Source organism: Ovis aries, chromosome 1, assembly GCF_016772045.2.
Source record: "Ovis aries strain OAR_USU_Benz2616 breed Rambouillet chromosome 1, ARS-UI_Ramb_v3.0, whole genome shotgun sequence".
In the NCBI taxonomy this organism is placed as follows: domain Eukaryota; kingdom Metazoa; phylum Chordata; class Mammalia; order Artiodactyla; family Bovidae; genus Ovis; species Ovis aries.
In genome coordinates this window covers 185,461,777-185,481,612 of record NC_056054.1, presented here as the reverse complement: position 1 = coordinate 185,481,612, position 19,836 = coordinate 185,461,777, and the positions used below count along the sequence as shown (strand labels likewise).

At 44.8% G+C, this 19,836-nt stretch overlaps 2 long non-coding RNA genes across 2 annotated transcripts; one reads left to right on the top strand and one right to left on the bottom strand.

Annotated features, from left to right (window-relative positions):
* Positions 1–644: 644 nt before the first annotated feature.
* Positions 645–18,902, bottom strand: LOC132660082 (uncharacterized). Its single transcript, XR_009601301.1, has 3 exons — positions 18,634–18,902; positions 5,133–5,347; positions 645–4,327 (listed from the first exon to the last, which is right to left on the bottom strand). It is a non-coding gene; the product is annotated as an uncharacterized LOC132660082 (long non-coding RNA).
* LOC121816503 (uncharacterized) lies at positions 13,489–16,410 on the top strand. Its single transcript, XR_006056145.2, has 2 exons — positions 13,489–13,650; positions 16,114–16,410. It is a non-coding gene; the product is annotated as an uncharacterized LOC121816503 (long non-coding RNA).
* Positions 18,903–19,836: the final 934 nt, after the last annotated feature.

Here is a 19,836-nt window from a genome sequence, read left to right as displayed (position 1 = left end):
GTAAATGTATTGGAAAAATTTTTGGAGATGGGTGGCAATTTGAAAAACTCATAAGATGAACCACATAGCTTAGAAATATTGAAAAAATTAAAGGTATCTCCTGAATGCATAAAACATGTGTAGATATTAGTCTTCCTTACATAGGCATAAGATGAGAGGTAGTTAATATAAAAATCAGTAATGTGTTAGTTCTCTCACTGTTTTATAACTTTGTTTACATTCCCATACAGTATGCCGCTCTTGTAATTGAAAACATTGGGTATCCTGTCATCACAGGTACTTTTTTTAATGTCACAGTGCTTTCAATAATATGTTTGCCATAAAAACCAAATGATGATTCATTTAGAGTATAGTCCAGGCTCTGTGAAACAACCCTTTCACTTGCATTAGACAATCATAAAACAATCATATTGCTGTTTCTTACTTATCAATGCATGAATCATTATACCTATAAATAAATATGAATTTCTTTTTCACATTATCTTTTCATTTTATATCTACTGTTAGTAATATGTATAACATCTATATCATAATGATGTAGCTACTGATCAATAATTCATCTTGTAAGCAGATGATGGAAACTTACAGTATCCATACAGTACAGTGCTATAAATTTATTTTATCTTATGATTTTATTAATAACATTTTCTTTTCTTTAGTCTACATTATTGTGAGATACTTTTTTGGAAGACTGATATATATAACATACAAAGCACGTGTTAATCAGTGGTTGTTATTGGTAAGTCTTTCGGTCAACAGCAGACTCAGTAATGCAGTTGTGGGGGAGTCAAACCTTATAAATGGATTTTTGACTGTGCAGATCAGTGCCCCTAACCCCTGTGTTGTTCAGGCAGTTTACTGTATATTAAACATTCTCTTTAAAGGAGACAAATGGTTTCAACAGATACCTGGGGCTACCTAAGGTTCAGGATTAGTGCTAGAGAATAACGGATGGTGATGGATATTAACTGCACTGACTGTGATGATCATTTCACAATATGTACAAGTACAAAATTATTACATTCTACATCTGAAACTAGTGTAAACTTATGTCAGTTATACCTCGATAAACACATACTACTACTACTAAGTTGCTTCAGTCTTGTCTGACTCTGTGCGACCCCATAGACGGCAGCCCACCAGGCTCCCCTATCCCTGGGATTCTCCAGGCAAGAACACTGGAGTGGGCTGCCATTTCCTTCTCCAATGCATGAAAGTGAAAAGGGAAAGTGAAGTCACTCAGTCGTGTCCGACCCTCAGTGACCCCATGGACTGCAGCCTTCCAGGCTCCTCCGTCCATGGGATTTTCCAGGCAAAAGTACTGGAGTGGGGTGCCATTGCCTTCTCCGTGGTAAACACATAAACATACATACTTTTTTAAAGGGATGAGGCAGAAAGATACTAAAATCATTACTAAGAATTATTGAAGCTCAGTGTTCTAGGTCCTTTGCAAAAGATAACTCATTTATTCATCATAACAATTATCACAACAGCAAATATGTGTTGAATATCTTGCACACACCAGATACTCTGTTATGCTGGTCTTTTTTCAGATTCTCCAGGAGCTGAAAGTCACTCTTTTGGCAGAACTCCAGGGTCTGCTGTGAAACACTCTAACTGCTCCACAGATGCAAAAAGTGTTCCCAAATCAAAGAGCTTTACAGGAAGGGAAAATTTTATAAGTAAGGTCAGTTTTCATTCCAATCCCAAAGAAAGGCAAAGCCAAAGAATGCTCAAACTACCGCACAATTGCACTCATCTCACACGCTAGTAAAGTAATGCTCAAAATTCTCCAAGCCGGGCTTCAGCAATACGTGAACTGTGAACTTCCTGATGTTCAAGCTGGTTTTAGAAAAGGCAGAGGAACCAGAGATCAAATTGGCAACATCCGCTGGATCATGGAAAAAGCAAGAGAGTTCCAAAAAAACCATCTATTTCTGCTTTATTGACTATGCCAAAGCCTTTGACTGTGTGGATCACAAGAAACTGTGGAAAATTCAGAAAGAGATGGGAATACCAAACCACCTGACCTGCCTCTCGAGAAATCTGTATGCAGGTCAGGAAGCAACAGTTAGAACTGGACATGGAACCACAGACTGGTTCCAAATAGGAAAAGGAGTGCGTCAAGGCTGTATATTGTCACCCTGCTTATTTAACTTCTATGCAAAGTACATCATGAGAAATGCTGGACTGGAAGAAACACAAGCTGGAATCAAGATTGCCGGGAGAAATATCAATATCCTCAGATATGCAGATGACACCACCCTTACGGCAGAAAGTGAAGAGGAACTAAAAAGCCTCTTGAGGAAAGTGAAAGAGGAGAGTGAAAAAGTTGGCTTCAAGCTCAACATTCAGAAAACGAAGATCATGGCATGTGGTTCCATCACTTCATGGGAAATAGGTGGGGAAATAGTGGAAACAGTGTCAGACTTTATTTTTTGGGCTCCAAAATCACTGCAGATGGTGACTGCAGCCATGAAATTAAAAGACGCTTACTCCTTGGAAGAAAAGTTATGACCAACCTAGATAGTATATTCAAAAGCAGAGACATTACTTTGCCGACTAAGGTCCGTCTAGTCAAGGCTATGGTTTTCCAGTAGTCATGTACGGATGTGAGAGTTGGACTATGGAGAAGGCTGAGCACTGAAAAATTGATGCTTTTGAACTGTGGTGTTGGAGAAGACTCTTGAGAGTCCCTTGGACTGCAAGGAGATCCAACCAGTCCATTCTGAAGGAGATCAGCCCTGGGCGTTCTTTGGAAGGAATGATGCTAAAGCTGAAACTCCAGTACTTTGGCCACCCCATGCGAAGGGTTGACTCGTTGGAAAAGACTTTGATGCTGGGAGGGATTGGGGGTAGGAGGAAAAGGGGATGACAGAGGATGAGGTGGCTGGATGGCATCATGGACTTGATGGACGTGAGTCTGAGTGAACTCCAGGAGTTGGTGATGGACAGGGAGGCCTGGCATGCTGCGATTCATGGGGTCGCAAAGAGTCGGACATGACTGAGCAACTGAAATGAACTGAACTGAACTGAGGCTGTTGGAGGAGGTGTTCAGCTTCATTCAGGAGCCATTAGGCATGGCGGAACTTGGGGCTGCGGAGACAGTGGCAGGTATTCTGCACATAAACTAGCAGCTTTGGAGTAGGAGACAGGTGGCAGTCGGTCCGCCACTGGCATGAGTGCCCTTCCTAAGAGGGGGTGTGACACGCAATGCATGTGTCACAGCAGGAGCTCAGTAGAGACACATCAAGAGGGTGAAAGAACTGTTTCCAAAAGGACAGAGGAGGGAGATACACTTAATCCGCGTCTGACTGATGCATCCCCCAGCTCCTAATGAGGTGACATTAGAGTTAACACCAGGATCTCAGTCCATAGTACTTTTGATGTAGCTTGCTTTGTTTGGCCCAAGTTAAATAAGCAGATCTAGTACATTCTGTAGTTCATCCTCTCAAATTGAGGTGTAACAACAGGTGTCATATGAGAGGTGTAAAAGGTGTTTTCTCCGAAGATGGTCCCCAATAAAGCATACCTCTCACTTGCATACCCTGGTATCATCCCTCTCAGGATGAACCAGGGATGGTCTGTGACTTGCTAAAACCAATAAGAATAGTGGAAGTGACACAGTGCCAGTCCTGGGCCCGAGTCATAGGAAGGTCTGGCTGCTTCTGCTTTTGCCCCTTGGAGAGCCTTGACCACCATGTGAGAAAGTTTGTCTACCCTGATGCCACACACTGAGTCCACATGGAGAGGGATGGCCGTCTGGGATGGCCCGGATGGTGGAGGCCTGTTGCCTCTTCTGCCAGCTGTCCCCATCAGGCTCTGGACATGTGAGTGAGCAGTCTCAGATGTCCCAGCCCAGCTTAGTGTCATGTAGAGTGGAAGAACTCCCAGCCGAGCCCCATCAAGGCACAGTAGTTCGACAGAAAGTGAAATGGTGGTTGGTTTAATTGGTAAGTTTGGGGGAGGTTTGTCACTTGGCAAGACATTAAGGAAGCAGGTCACTTGGAGCTCTGTTAGATGTAGGCCTGAACTGGGGTGAACAGGGTGCCAGCTGGCACCCCCAGACTTGTTCCTATTCCACTCTCACATCAGTCCTCCTTATAGAATGACACTGTGTGGGCAGGAAAATGACAGCGACTAGGTGATGGTACGTGCCAGCCACATCTCTCTTTCATATGAATTTAATAAGACCAGTTACCTGTGCAGCTTCCATCCAATCTAGCCGTGTTTACTCTGAGGTTTGCACTGTGAAAGTGCAACTGCCTCGCTGCCTGTGAAAGTGTGAACTCTAGCAGAGGACTGAAATGAACAATTCTTGTATTCCCTGAAAGTAAAATATTCCTTTAGTGAGGGCTTTGCAAAAATAATTAATTGTAAAATGCAGTATTAAGGCTGAATATACTAAAGAAGGGATAAATTAAGTTCTCAGCAAGGAAAGGCCATCAATAACTGATTGAATAAATTAATAAGTTATACATGACTGGGGCTTGCTGCCCTGGGTGCACACGTCCTCACCCACTCTTAGGGTGAGTGATGAATTGACATTGCTTAGCTAGAAGGAGGTGGAGCCAGAATTTGAACCCAGGTCAGCCTGACTCCGGAGCCTGTGTTCTTAATTCAGCATCCTGCTCTATCCTTCACAAGGTGTGTTTCTGAATGGGTGAGCCATTTGTTAAACCCACTTTCTGCGCAGACTTGTTCCTAGGCAGGTCCTCCATGTCATGGAATCCCTTTGAGGTAGCTCTCTGTTCTTGGGCAGAAGGCGATTCCCTGAGATGCTCAGGTCTGGCCATCTCAATGCTGATTATAGCAGGAGGAACCAAGGAACTCTGCTGCCGCTCCAACCACATCCAGAGGCTTCTGGTCCCACACCCTCTGGAGAGCTGCGGGTCTTCCCTCTCACAGTCAGAGGAGCATGTGTCTGCCCACTGGCTCTTGACCAATTGCAGGGAAGCTCCATCTGTATTCCAGATCCTTCACTTTCTAAGCAGAGGTTCATGTGAGCAGATGGCCATACCACTAAAAGCACCTGCATTTTTTCCAGGGTTGATGCGGACTCATTGGTTCTCAGCCTTTGTATTAATGTTTTTGTCATTGTATATATTGGAGCCTTTTCCTTTTTTTCTCACCCGTCATGGTCTTAATTAAGCCCTTAGAAAAACCAGCTTCAGCGAGGGCTCTTTGGAGAGCTTTGGGGTGGTCTGCACATTCAGGCTGGTTCCACAGCGTGCTGCGTAGGAAACTGCTGAGACTGCTGAAGGCTCAGTCCTCTGTGCATGGAGCGTGGCCTGACCAGGCTGATGTAAAGAATACAGTTACTTCATCTGCTACGGTCTGCAGGTCGCTGTTAAATTAGGAAGAAGGGAATGACATACATGGGTGTACACATGGGGATGATTAACCGTAACCAAATAGGACCCAGCTGTCCCACATTGGAAGGTCAGAGGACTTTGGATTTTGCTCCCTGGGGCGTGAGATGTGGCAGGTACTGTCCCGCTGTCGCTGTCAAGATGGCCTAGCCCCTGCCACTGACCTTTGACTCACTTTCTCTACTCAACTCACTTCTCTGGTTCTCGGGAGCCTCATAAATAAAATGGAAAAGGCCTACATGGCCTTTGGCAAGAATGAAAAGGAAGAGCAGAGCGTGCTGTTCTGGGGGTGTTACCAGCTCACCTGTCTATCCATAGGCTGATCCAGCAGGGAAAGAAGTGAAGAAGGGTCTGTGGAGACACATGCCACTCAGAAGCCAGCCCAGAGGGACCCCCGGAGTGGAGGGCAGGCTATTCAGGGAGACAGATTTGAACTTGGGGAGAAAGGTAGGAGAGTGGTGTGTCCAGAGACCAGGGGCTAAGGGGGCACATTCTAAAGAACATGTGACTTGTTTCTGCTGTAGAAGGAGCCAGGATCCCTGGAGTGGGGAGCGAGGGGAGCAGCACAGGGCTCGCAGGTGACAGGGGAGCAAGGAGAGGACAGCAGAAGCAGGCTTCAGGATGGGAGCTAGACAGAATCCGGGGCGAACCGGGACCGACAGAGAAGGACGATGGGTTACAGGAGGCTCACAACGGGAGCCTGGTGCTGTGAGAGCACCCGGAAGTTTCAGGTTCTGAAATTAGCTGATTGAGACTCTGCTTCAGGACCTGGGATTTCAGGATCCTTGGGGTTAAGCTGTGAGATGCAGCGCCCCCCAGCTCCAATGTTAAAACGATCTGAGATGGCCAGTGATACAGGATAGGTGGCTGATCATGACTCCAGATTAGAAAACATGAGAAAAAAACATGATGTGAATGCTGCTCAGCCGCAAAAGGAACACGTGAAAGGGAAGGACCAGAAGCTGCTGGGAAGACTTTGCCTGGGGCCGAGTAGGAAGGTGGGAAGCCATCAGCTAGTGACATTTGGAGTCACATGGAGACGATATGAGCGGTGCTGTGGCTATATCTGGGCCAGCAGTCCAGAAATAAGGTATTGATGTGGGCCTTGGACATCTTGATGAGCAAGAAAGATGCCCAGTAGGAGGTCCAGGGTTTTGAAGTTGAGCAGAGATGTAGTGCTTTATTGACTATGCCAAAGCCTTTGACTGTGTGGATCACAATAACCTGTGGAAAATTCTGAGAGAGATGGGAATACCAGACCACCTGACCTGTCTCTTGAGAAATCTGTATGCATGTCAGGAAGCAACAGTTAGAACTGGACATGGAACAACAGATTGGTTCCAAATAGGAAAAGGAGGGGAAAGCTGTATATCGTCACCCTGCTTATTTAACTTCTATGCAGAGTACATCATGAGAAACGCTGGACTGGAAGAAACACAAGCTGGAATCAAGATTGCTGGAAGAAATATCAATAACCTCAGATATGCAGATGACACCACCCTTATGGCAGAAAGTGAAGAGGAACTAAAAAGCCTCTTGAGGAAAGTGAAAGAGGAGAGTGAAAAAGTTGGCTTCAAGCTCAACATTCAGAAAATGAAGATCATGGCATCCGGTCCCATCACTTCATGGGAAATAGGTGGGGAAACAGTGTCAGACTTTATTTTTTTGGGCTCCCAAATCACTGCAGATGGTGACTGCAGCCATGAAATTAAAAGACGCGCACTTCTTGGAAGAAAAGTTATGACCAACCTAGATAGCATATTCAAAAGCAGAGACATTACTTTGCTGACTAAGGTCCATCTAGTCAAGGCTATGGTTTTTCCTGTGGTCATGTATGGATGTGAGAGTTGGACTGTGAAGAAGGCTGAGAGCCAACGAATTGATGCTTTTGAACTGTGGTGCTGGAGAAGACTCTTGAGAGTCCCTTGGACTGCAAGGAGATCCAACCAGTCCATTCTGAAGGAGATCAGCCCTGGGTGTTCTTCTGAAACTCCAGTACTTTGGCTACCTCATGCAAAGAGTTGACTCGTTGGAAAAGACTGTGATGCTGGGAGGGATTGGGGGCAGGAGGAAAAGGGGACAACAGAGGATGAGATGGCCGGATGGCATCATGGACTTGATGGACGTGAGTCTGAGTGAACTCCGGGAGTTGGTGATGGACAGGGAGGTCTGGCGTGTTGTGATTCACGGGGTCACAAAGAGTCGGACACGACTGAGCGACTGAACTGAACAAGAAGGAGGAATTCTCACTAGAGCGGGAGAGGACCCCTCGTCAGGGTGTTGGAATGTGCTTGAGAGACACAAAGAATAATCACCGAAGAAGTGAGAATGGGGAACTGTGGTTTGGAAAGAGTCGAGAGCGGAGTGAAAGAAACTGAAGCCAGAATGAGGGTCCCAGCTGTGAGCATTGCTCCAGGGGAGGAGTGCAGGCAGGTTAGGAGATAAAAAGGGCAGATGAACGGCAGTGGAAGAGAAACCGCAGGTGACGAATGCTTTTCGTAAGGGAGCTCGAGAAAGGCTTGGGGGCTGCTGGTTCATGCTGAGCCCCAGAAAGAACCCCAGAGAGAAAATCAGACCAAGTGCAGAGTTTTAGCCATAACAAGGGAGAAATAGCTAACTCTGAACCCAGGAGAATCCTAACATTTGCCAAGCAGGAGATTTATGCTGTTCCCAGGGTAGCAGTTCAGAGGCCCGAGTCCCTCTGTGCCTGGCCCACTCTCTCCTCACCCCCAGGCCCTATCTGTCATTCTGGGCAACGCTTAGGGCAGCGGTTCCCCACCTTTCCAGGCTTCGTTTTCATAGAAGACAGTTTTTCCAAGGACCAGGAGTCGGGGGTGAGGTGGAAGGGATGGTTTCAGAGGGATTCAAGCACATCACATTCATTGTGCACTCGGTTTCTATTATTACTGTATCCGCTCCATCAGGTATTAGATCCTGGAGGCTGGGGACCCCTGTCTTGGGGAGTGTCCACACGCTGCATCTGCTTCAGGAGGTGACTCTCCAGGGCACAGATGGGAGGAGGGTCACTCTGAGACACCGGTCAGCCCCACTTGGCACTCCCTGGCCTTCCTTCTGGCCCATGAGTCCACAAGTCACCCACTCTGGCCAGCTGCAGACTCTCTCCAGCTGGCCGTGGGAGAGACTTCATCAAGTTTTCATTTAAGTCAGTGGGTGAGTAGAGGTGCCGTGAGTCAGCTTATGTGGGGTCTGAGGCTTATACAATTGTGGGCGTTTTCTTTATAAAACAGAATGCAGAGTTGCAGATGTGTAGTTAGGTATCAAGAAAATATGCGTTTGTGAGAAAGAATGAGAAGAGAAATCACAATAAATTACAAATATTAAAAAGGATAGTAGCAAACGTCATGAAATCCAGAAAGACAGCGTAACATTTTGATTAACTGTCTGACACTCCTCTATGGTATCTTTGATTGTCTCCTTGTGGGAGACAGAATAACGACCCAAAGACGTCTGTGTCCTGATCCCTGGAGCACGTGAATATGTTTCCTTACGTGGCACAAGGGTCTCTGCGGCTGTGATTGAGAGTGCAGGCCTTGAGATGGGGAATTACCCAGGTGGGCTCTGTCTAATCACCTGAATCCTCAGAAGACTTTCTTGGATTTATTCAAAGAAAGAGATGTGATGACGGACAAGAGGTCAGTTCTGCCGGCTTTGAAGATGGGAGAAGAGACCAGGAGTGTGGGTGGCATCTAGAAGAGCCAAGGGGGTCCCTGCCTGAAGAGACCAGTCTGGCGACACCTTGATTTTAGCTCAGTGGCACTGATTTTGGCCTTAGAACATCCAGAACTATAAGACAGTTCATTTTGCATTATTTAAGCCACCAGTTTCTGGTACTACTATAACAGCAATAGTGAGTGAATTATATTCCTTGTAGAACAATGATTTTGTAATGTCATTTTAAATATAAAGAGTAGAAAGATCATTCCTCTAACACTGGTGATCAAAATTTGCTTTTTATTATGATAATAGAGAAAAGTTTCATCTTTACAACTAAGTCAAGGATTGTTGTCAACTTAAGAAAACCTCTGTCAAGATATTTTTCATGGAAGTTTTATATTTGGAGGAATTCTCCGTCAGTTAAACTCTGCCTTCACCCATTTCAGACCTCTGTCCCCTCCTCTAGCCTGTGCTGGACGCCACGGGGCGTGGTGATGTGGCCACAGGCAGGCCCTGTGCTTCCCTGTCAGGACGGTGGGCGAGCCGGCGGAGGGGGCCTTCCTGGAACTGCAGCCACGCTGGCTGGCTAGCAGCCCTGCTCTGCGTCCGGAGCTGCAGCCACGCGCCCATGCTGCGTGTGTCCCCAGATCATTGCCCTTAGCCTGGCCCCGGACATGCCCAGGGCCATTCCATCCCCACTCAACTTCAAGGAAAATGTGACGGTGAGTAGAAATCTCCGAAACAGCTGTGATTCATGTCTGACTTTTGAAAATGTTACAAAAGCATATGATGTGATTCGGAAGAGTACATGTGAATGAGGGCCCAGAAACCTAAGCCTCATTATCTAAAATCCACCTCTGCTCTGGTTCTGTTGCACCTATAAAACTACATGTTTATATGTATTTTTTATATATATATATATATATATATATATAATATAAAACCTGTAAAACTACACATATATATGTATAAAACACACACACACACACATATACACCCTATAAAACTAAGCCGCATAGCCTGCTGCAGTCTCCAGGGGAGCTTACACCTCAGACCAATGAAGCCTTGACTGCCCAGTCTCTCTGTGTTCCATTTTGATGCTGTTGTCAGGTCTGAACACATTGACAAAAGTGTCAAAACAAAGCGTTTCAGAGAGGCCCCTTCTATGGATCAGGCATCAGAGAGGGAGGGACTGCCTGGCCTGTGGTCAACACCGCTGCTTCCCTGCTGCACATTAACCCTTCTTCTTGCTTGAGTGGCACTCCCTTCTGGCAGGCTTCATAGGTGGCGCTAGTGATAGAGAACCTGCCTGCCAATACAGGAGGCAAAAGAGACGCAGGTTCAATCCCTGAGTCAGGAAGATTCCCTGGAGGAGGGCATGCCAACCCGTTCCAGTATTCTTGCCTGGAGGATCCCTTGGAGAGAGGAGCCTGGTGGGCTACAGTCCATGGGGTCGTAAAGAGTTGGACGTGACTAAAGTGACTTGGCATGCACACTTCCTTCTAGCAGTTCTGAGGCGGGAGGAGTGGGCTTCCACTGGAGAAGAATGGATTGGCAGCAAGTGGGAGTTACAGTGAGATCTGAGATTTTGAAATGCATGAGATCAGAGAAAGCTTTTGTTAGAAAAAAGTGCTACTTTCCCCTCTCCTCATGTTGGAAAAAGACAGGATGTGTCAGATAAAGTGCCACTGTTTGTGACACAGTTATATGAGGGGTTAAACGGTGTTACGTTCGCATGTTCAAAGCCTCCCGTCTCTGTCCTTGTGAAAGAGACTCATAAACTAGCCAGTCTGAGCCTGCTGGCGGAGCATGAGGCTAGGTAGGCCTGTCCCACCCACACTGCCCTCACAGGGGCTGCTGGTTGGACCAGGTCCAAGTGCCTGCCAGTGGTCCATCAGCTTCCTGGGCCTGTGGGGCATGGGGTAATTGCTCCCTCCAGTGGCATGGGATCTATTGACCTGTTCAGATCCTTTCCTGGTGAATCTGAATGTCAGAAACACAGACGAGGCCAAGTTAAAGGGCCTGATGTCTGGGCTGTTGCCTAGGGGGCCACCAGATTCCAAGAATACTATCATGTTGTTGGAACAGATCAGTAATGAGGCAAGCCTAAATTGTTTTCTTCCCTACCAAGGTAGTCCTCACCCTGAGGTGCAGATTTAAAACATATATTAAGTTAACCTTAAAGATGAATTCCAACAGACATTAGGTGCAGATAAATATTGATTCTACGTACACAAAGTACCTAGAATAGTCAAATTCATAGCATCAGAAAGGACACTGGTAGATGCCAGGGGCTGGGAGGCGGGGAGTGGGAATGGGGAGTTAATGTTTAATGAGGAGAGAGTTTCAGTTTAGGAAGGTGAAAAGTCAAGAGGTGGGTAACAGCGAGAGAGCACAAGAATGTGAATGTACTTAGTGCCCCTGAACTGCACAGTTAAGTATGGTTCAAATCGTGTGTTTTATATTATGTGACTCCTACCACAAAAAAAAAAAAAAAATTTTTTTTTAAAGCCTCCTTAACAGTGCCGACTACTCTCTGTCCAGGAGCACTCCTGTGCCTATACACAGGGCCACTCACCCGACCACCTGGAGGCATACGGGGTCAGAAACGGAGTCGGGTCGTGTGTGCTGGAGGGCTGTTGGCATGGAATGAGTGGACTACTTTATTATCTAAACATTTTACTTTTCAAGAAGTCATCTGGGTGGAAAACTGTGCAGAATAAATGACATATTTTGACTGTGAAGAGCACGTCCACAGACATGTGAAAAGATGCTCATATTACTAATCACTAGGGAAAGGCAACTCAGAATCACAATGAGAACTCATCTTACATCCTATCTTACAGACAGGAGGGCTGCTCTCACAAAAACAGAATAACAAGTGATGGCAAGGATGTGGAGAAGTTAGAACTCTTGTGTATTGCTAGTGGGAATACAGAATGGTGCAGGCACCATGGAAAACAGTAAGGAGATTCCTCAGAAAAAAAAATAGGATTGCCAAAGACTGAGCAATTCTACTTCTGGATTGAAAGCAGGGTCTTGAGATATTTGCACACCCTTGTTCACAACAGCATTATTCACAACAGTCAGCAGGAAGAAGCAACCAAAATATCCATCAACAGATAAATGGATAAATAAAATATGATATATACATAATGAAATATTTTCAGTCTTGAAAAGGAAGGTAATTCTGACATATATTACAACATGAATGAAACTTAAGAACATTATGCTAAGTGAAATAAGCCAGTCAAAAGGACAAATACTGTATGATTTGACTTACATGACGTACCTAGGGTAATCAAACTCACAGAAACAGGAAGTGGAATGGTGGCAGTGTACAGCGTGGTGACTGCAGTTAGTAACACTATTATTTGAAAGTCACTGAGAGCATGTCTTAAGCATTCTTACCACACACACAGGAGTTAACTTTGTTCACTTTGTGAGGGGTCAGATGTGTTAATTATCTTGACCTTGATAATTGCTCTACAGTGTAAACGTATATCAAATCGTCACGTTGTACACTTTAAACTCACACAATTATAGTGCAATTGTTTTTTCAATAAAGTTAAAATAAGTAGGATGGTGGTTGCCAGGGGCTTGTGGGAAGAAGGGAAAGGCAAGTTGTTGTTTCGTGAGTATAGACTTTCAGTCTTATAGGATGAAAACATTCTGGAGAATGATTGCGTAATATGCATACACCTAACATTACCAAACCACAGACTTGAATGTTAAGGTAGTAGGTGAATACTCAGTATATTGTACACAGTTTTAAAAAATCACATGTCACCAAGCAGCTGTTGATCAAATATTTAGAGAATGTGGAAAGAGAAGCCAAGTATCTCCTCTGGTCAGTGGCTAAGACTTCGCTCTCCCAATGCAGGGGCCCTGGTTTGATCCCTGTTCGGGGAACTAGATCCCACATGCTGCAACTAACAGTTTGCTTCCTGCAACTACAGAGCCCACAGGCTGCAAATAAGACCTGACACAGCCAAATAAACATGTGTTTTTAAAAGTGATTATACTCTATTTCAAAGAAGAGAGAAAAGCCAAGATACTGGGCCAGTGTGGGTGCCACAGATCCCAGGCACACAGAGAAGGTGGACAGCCAGGAAGGGCTGTGAGGAGGCCAGAGCCATGAGGCGGGGAAGCAGCAAAAAGGAAAAGTACCAACAGTGGCTAAAAGCTCTACAGGGAGGGATCAAAAGGTACCCAGGTGAGTTAAGCTGCATTTGACCCTGGATGGCCTTAGTTTTTAAACCACATTTTAGCCTCCGTGAGGCATGAAAGTTGTGCCCCTTCTCTCCAGGGCTGCTTCAGAAGCTCCACTGCTTAAGCTAACCCTGCACCTGCTTCTCATCTAGGATGCGGGTTCTCCAGCTTTCCAAGAATACAGATCACCTGAGGAGCTTGTTAAAATGCAAATTCCAATCCCCGGATCAGGGTGGGCTTGAGCCCTTCCTGCCTTTCTGACCACTTCCTGGGTCTGCTGGTTTGCATCCACACTGAGCAGCAAAGACCTACGGAGTCAACCAGCCAGACAGAAAATCAGCAGGACACAAAAAGGATGTGATGGAGAACATGATGGAGTAGTGGGTAGAGGGTAAGATAATAAAAACATCTTTGGCGTTCTGGAAAATAGAGGAGATGGGCAAATACACACAAAATGACTGGCGTCATAAATTGTTGTTTAAAGTCAACATCCATTTTGGGGTAAGACAGACCCTTCCCAGGAAAAGGGTGTGGGGAGGAGTTACATATACAGTTAATCTTGAAATGAGTCGAGTTGAAAAGCTTTGAAATCTGGTTACTGAGATTAAGGGGAAGAAAGAGTGAGCATTTTGGAGCTGAAGCCATAGAGAGTCTAAATGAAAGGGAAAATGGTAGAAAAATCGTGTCCTTAGGTATAGAAAGTCTCAGAAACAGCAGGATTGTTTTTTTATATTTTGTGTAAATACTTCTTATTTCTGCATATGTAGCATGTATATTTTATAACATGTATATATCTGTGCATGCACACACACGTGTGTGTGTGTGCCCAGAGGGTAAAGAGGGAAAAAAAGCAGGTTAAAGGAAATTACATAAGAACTGAATTTTTAAGAAATCAACAGTGAAGCTTAAAAACCTTTGTTTTGTTCAATGAAGGGAGATGTTTGGTAAACTTACCAACTCACATTACACAGGTTTTTTTGTTTACCAAATGATTTCAAAATCATCTCATGTGGAGATACTGAGGTGGGCAGAGCAGGGCTTATCCCCAGTTGGGCAGGGCAGGTTGCATTATGTTTTTAACAAATGAGGAAATTGGGGCTTCGAAGTGTGTCCAAGGTCACAAAGGTAGTAAGTGATAGGCCTTTTCTTTCCTCTGTTTTCTGATTATTTCTATAGTGCAAATAGATACAATATGTAAGTTAAATTTTTGTCACAAAACTCATGCAGATAAAATGAGATCATATATTTATAATTTTTATTCAAATAAATCAAATACTCTGAACAAGACTCCCACTCCTTGGCCCTGGCAAGGGACAGACACCCAGAGGAAACAGCAAAAATCACCTTGTATGAATTTGCTTATGAGAGGCTGGCTGCTATCTTTGGCCATAAATGAAATTTGGCCTTTGTGCTTCCTGGGACACAGTCATCAAAGAGGTCAGAAGGTTCATTCCTCGACTTGGATCAGCCCAAGTCAAAAGTACGCCTCTACGCTCTTCCAATATTTAACAAGGCACATTGACCTCTGATTTAGCTGCCTGTCTCTTAAACATGCATGTGAAGTGCTCTTATTCCAGTAGTTTTATAGTTTGGCTCTTTGTTTGGAATCCATAGAGACCTAGGAGAATTGTTTCATATATTACATGAAAGGTTTAGCTGTGTCTCCTCATCTTAACTATCAGTTGGGTATTCAGTTTGTTATTTTGATGTTTCACAGACGCTCCCGGAGGTATGGCAGGTAGATGAGCGGGTATCAGGTGGCAGACAATTCTTCCCAACCCTCTTCAGATCAAAAGGCCCCAGTGTGCAAGAAGGAGTCCCACACACACTCTTGGGTTATTCCCAGGTTGTGACCAGGGCACAACCCCAGCCCCAAAGAATCCTGCAGAGACGTCTCCAAGAAATATGAGTTCACAGTGTGAAATAACAATGAATTAAAATCAGGAACGTGACAAAAACAATTAAGACATCTAAGTGCAAACGGTATTCCTAGAATTGTGCAGTGTACAACATATACAACTGGGTGCATCAGCCCTGTGGCTGTCCTCTGGCATGGCTCCAATTTAGCACTGTGCCAGAAGGCCATGAAGGCAGCAAGACCAGGAGGGAAAAAACACTGTGTAAAGATTAGAAAGAGCAAAATGCTTGTTACATATGTTTAAGAAGTCTACCAAGAAATTCCAAAGGAATCAGCAGATCAACTTTTACAACAGTTAAGAGAATTCAGTGAGGTAACAAGATGAAATATCATGGAAAATCTAAACAAAACAGATTTTAGTGGAAAAAAATAAATTAGAAACAATAAAGCTATAATGGAAACTGGCTCAAGAATGGGAAATAAATACAAAATAATATAGAATCCAAGGATAGACATGCAAAACAGAGAACTTAGTATGTGATAGAGGTTTACATTTCAAATGAATAAGGACAGACTTTTCAATAAATGCAATTGAAATAATTAATAGAAATAAGTTCCAGGTAGATGGAAAGCCTATTTTTTAAATGATAAAAGTGTGGCAAAATATTGATATAATCTTAGCTGTTGAAAAGGCTTTCTCATATGAGAAGTAAAGAGCATAGTCCATAAAGGAGAAAATCAATAAAAAGACCTACATCAAAATAATAATAGCAAAATTAGTAAATACTTCTGCTGACTAAAAACATGATGCAAAGTTAAAAACACAAGTGACAGTTTTAGAGTACTGTATGTAAATCAAAGGGTTGTCATCAGGAAGAAATATCAGACTCCTACAAATGAGTGGGAAAAGACAGAGCGGTATAAAATGAGTTAAAGAACAGACAATTAAGAGGGAAATAGGATGGTGATGAATTATTTTTTTTTTTAAATGCCCAGCCTCACTGGTTGTTATGGATTGTGTCTCCGAGGACCTCAGACTGTATTTGGAGACAGACTCTTTAGACAGTGGATTAAGCTCAAGTCTGGTTGTTAGGCTGAGCCCTAACACAATGTGATGAGTCTCCCTGTAAGAAGAGGAATGTGGACACAGAGAGACACCGGGATGGACTCACAGAGGAAGGCGCCATCAGTGAGCCAAGGAAAGAAGGCTCAGGAGAAACCAAACCTGCCGACACCTTAATCTTGCACTTTCTGCCCTTTGTGTGAGAAAATAAATTTCTTTAGTGTAAGCCATCTAGTCTGTGGTACTTCCAGTCTGGCAAACTAATATATTAGTAATCAGGGAAATTTGAATATTTTCTTAAATGGGCTACTATTCTGATACATCCAATTGGGAAAGTAATCAAATGTTTAATAAGTAGCAAGCATCAGGGTGTGGAGGAATAGTAACTGTTGTTCTCAGCTGGAGGGAATATAAAATGGTACAGGCACTGTGGCAGGCCATCTGACAGTCTTAAAAATTAAAACGCATGTATTCTATGATGGAGTGATCCAGCTTCTCAGTAGCTCCTAAAGGGAAACACTTGAAGGTGGGCATGAGAAGACGTAAACAGGAAAAGTCACTGTAGTGTTGTTGGTAAGAGTAAAAACTTGGAAACAGCTAAAATATTTATCAAAAAGGAAATGGCTAAATGAAAGAATTGTGCTCTGCAATAGTGTGTAGCAGTTAAAATTTCCGTAAATACAGAAAGTCTCCATATGGAATATGGGAAGGGAAAATTTGAGTGGAATATCAAGGAGAATAATAAGACGATGCATGTAGTATGTTAGGACATATATGTGTATGTGAATGCAAAGGAGACCATCCAGCAGTAAGCACACCAAACTGATCAGTTACTTTTGGAGGAACAGGGGAGCTGCACTAGCAGGATGGCTAACAGAGAATTTCGCTTCATCTGTAAGACTTTTTCACTTCACAAGAAGTGTGTATCACTTCTTGCATTTGTAATTTTTACAAGCTATTACTAACCATGGTTTAGTCAGTTTTGTGGTTGTCTATTAGGTTTATTCCATAATAACTGAGAGACAAGTTAATACTTTGAGACTAGGAATTGGCAGACTTTTTCTGTAAAAGGCCAGGCAGTTAATACTTCAGGCTTTGGTGGCTACATCAGCTCTTTTGTAACTACTCAGTTCCACTGTTATAAGGCAAAATCAGCTATAGCTAATGCCACATAATGAATGGGCACGGCTGCGTTCTCATCAAACTTTATGAAAACATGGCTCACATTTCACCTGTGAGCCGTAGTCTGCCAATTCCTTGTTTAGACTAAGTTTATTACATAACTAAAACTATTTTAAATAAATATTTAAATGCGTTTAAATATTTTAAAATGCATTTGAATATTTATAGAAAAATAATCTTTCTTATTAACCAACTAATTGGAGAAGGCAATGGCAACCCACTCCAGTACTCTTGCCTGGAAAATCCCATGGACGGGGGAGCCTGGTAGGCTGCAGTCCATGGGGTTGCTAAGAGTCAGCCTGACTGAGCGACTTCACTTTCCTGCATTGGAGAAGGAAATGGCAACCCACTCCAGTGTTCTTGCCTGGAGAATCCCAGGGACGGGGGAGCCTGGTGGGCTGCCATTAGAGACCAAACACCCATCGCAGTGGAGATAATCCCTTGACCATGACCATCTTGGTGGTGACCAGCACCCTTCCCAGCCTCAGAGTTGCACAACTATCCATGGGATGGCAATGGGGAGGACAGTGCTTGCCAACAGAGTCAAGCTTTGGTGGCCTCAGAGGTGACTCCTGAACCTCCCCAGATGTGGAGTTGCCTTAAAGCAGAGTCTCTGGCCATAGGCTCAGCCACGCTGAGCTGTGAGGTGGGGTTAAGAGGGCTTGATGGAGGAGAGGCTCCATTCTGTGGGGCAAGGTGCCTCTCCTGGCATGAGAGACAGCAAACTCACCGGTCCAAAGCCAGCTCTGCCCCAGGGCTACACAGGGTGCGGCTGGCCTTGGAGGGACCCCACTCTGAGGGTGTGAGGCCCTGTGACGGTCAAGCTGCTTTGTCTCAGCCTTGATTCCAAGGTCTGCCAGCTCTAACTCAGCAGGTTGCGAGGAACCAGGGCTGGGGCGCTCCCGGCTCCTGTAGCTCCAGCGCTTGCAGTCCCCGACACTGGTATTTTCTGGATCAGGAGACTCCAACTGTACAACAGAGCTGATTGTATGTATGACTTATGGTGGTGCATGTGCGGTTGAGGCTTCCACTGTGATTATTTCTCTAGGCGGCAAGTGAGGGATAAGGAAGCATCATTAATGAGACAATATTAAGTGATTGCCTTTGTGGCTTTTTTTCATTCTGGAAATGTGGAGAACAGCAAGGCCAATACATACACACCCCATTGTGACTGCTGACCTCAAACTTGAGATACACTTGTGTTCCCACGCTTCTTTCACATGGAACTGGGGGTGATTCGCCATCAGCAAAAGAGAGAGGAAAAACCATACCTGTTAGGTAGTGACTTCTTTGCTCCGACTTCTCCTTTGAGGTCTACTTTCTTCCCCTTTGAGGTCCACTTTGAACAATCAGGAATAAAGGAGCAATCAGAACATCAATATCCCTGAAGTAGCTGCCTTGTTAAAGACTGGAACATTAGCTTTCCTCAGGAGTGAACACTTCACTCGGGTAAGAGGCTACGGCTACAGCTCCTGCTGCAGTCAGGACAGTGCTTCCTCTTCCCTGTACTATAGTCATAGGTTATTATTTCCCAGGATCTGAGCCAATCTTGTCTCTCACCCACATTTCAGTCCAGGCCAGAGGTAGGCTGTAATGGCCTCCATCTGGCACTCCTAAGTCCCAAGTCCAGCGCTTGAACTTGCAAATGACCAGATTACCGTATTTACTCTCATTATGTGCCCCCTACTTTTCCTCAGATGTCTTCACTGTAAAACAGGAGAAGGGGAGGAATGTTGCTAGCTTCTGCTTTGTCTAATCAGTTCTGAGCAAATTTCATGTGTCTGAAGGGCTTTGCATTTTAGACCCTGAGGTAAAGTTAATTTGAACTTAGGTCTCAAACACTTCTTCCTTTGTCTGAAGCTACTTTGCCTGACAGTGTTACTTGACTTGATACTGCATGTTTGTGTAAGAGAGCGGCAAGCATACAGGGAGAGGGAAAGACTGTGAAATGAGGGGTCTGAGCACAGCTCACAGGAGTGTAACCTGTGGCTCTGGCCTAAGGACAGCCAGCTGACCAGGAGCAGGCAGCATGGACCACTGGGACAAGTCCTCAGGGTTCTTCCTTCCACCACACCCTCCCAGCAGCCCCTTACTCCTCAGCCTGCATGGACCACTGGGAGAAGTTCTCAGGGTTCTTCCTTCCTCCAGGCCCTCCCAGCAGCCCCTTACTCCTCAGCCTGAGCCTCAGGTTCCCAGCACCAGCTGCTGATGGCTGTTCTAGCTCTCAAGGGAAAAGAGGAGACGAGAGCCCGAAGTGCTGAGTGTCACAGGATATGTTTTTCACTTGCTCTGTTTTTAAGGATGCTTTATGGAGATGTGCGGAGTGAGCTAGGTACATGCTTCAGACAACAGTAAGCAGGGTGCTGGCCACGAAGAGAAAGGAACGGGGGAAGCGGAGAGAAAGGGGAGAAGACCTGCTGGTTAGACAGGTGGGGGAGAGAGCTGTGTGAAGACTGGGGCTTCCTCACACTATT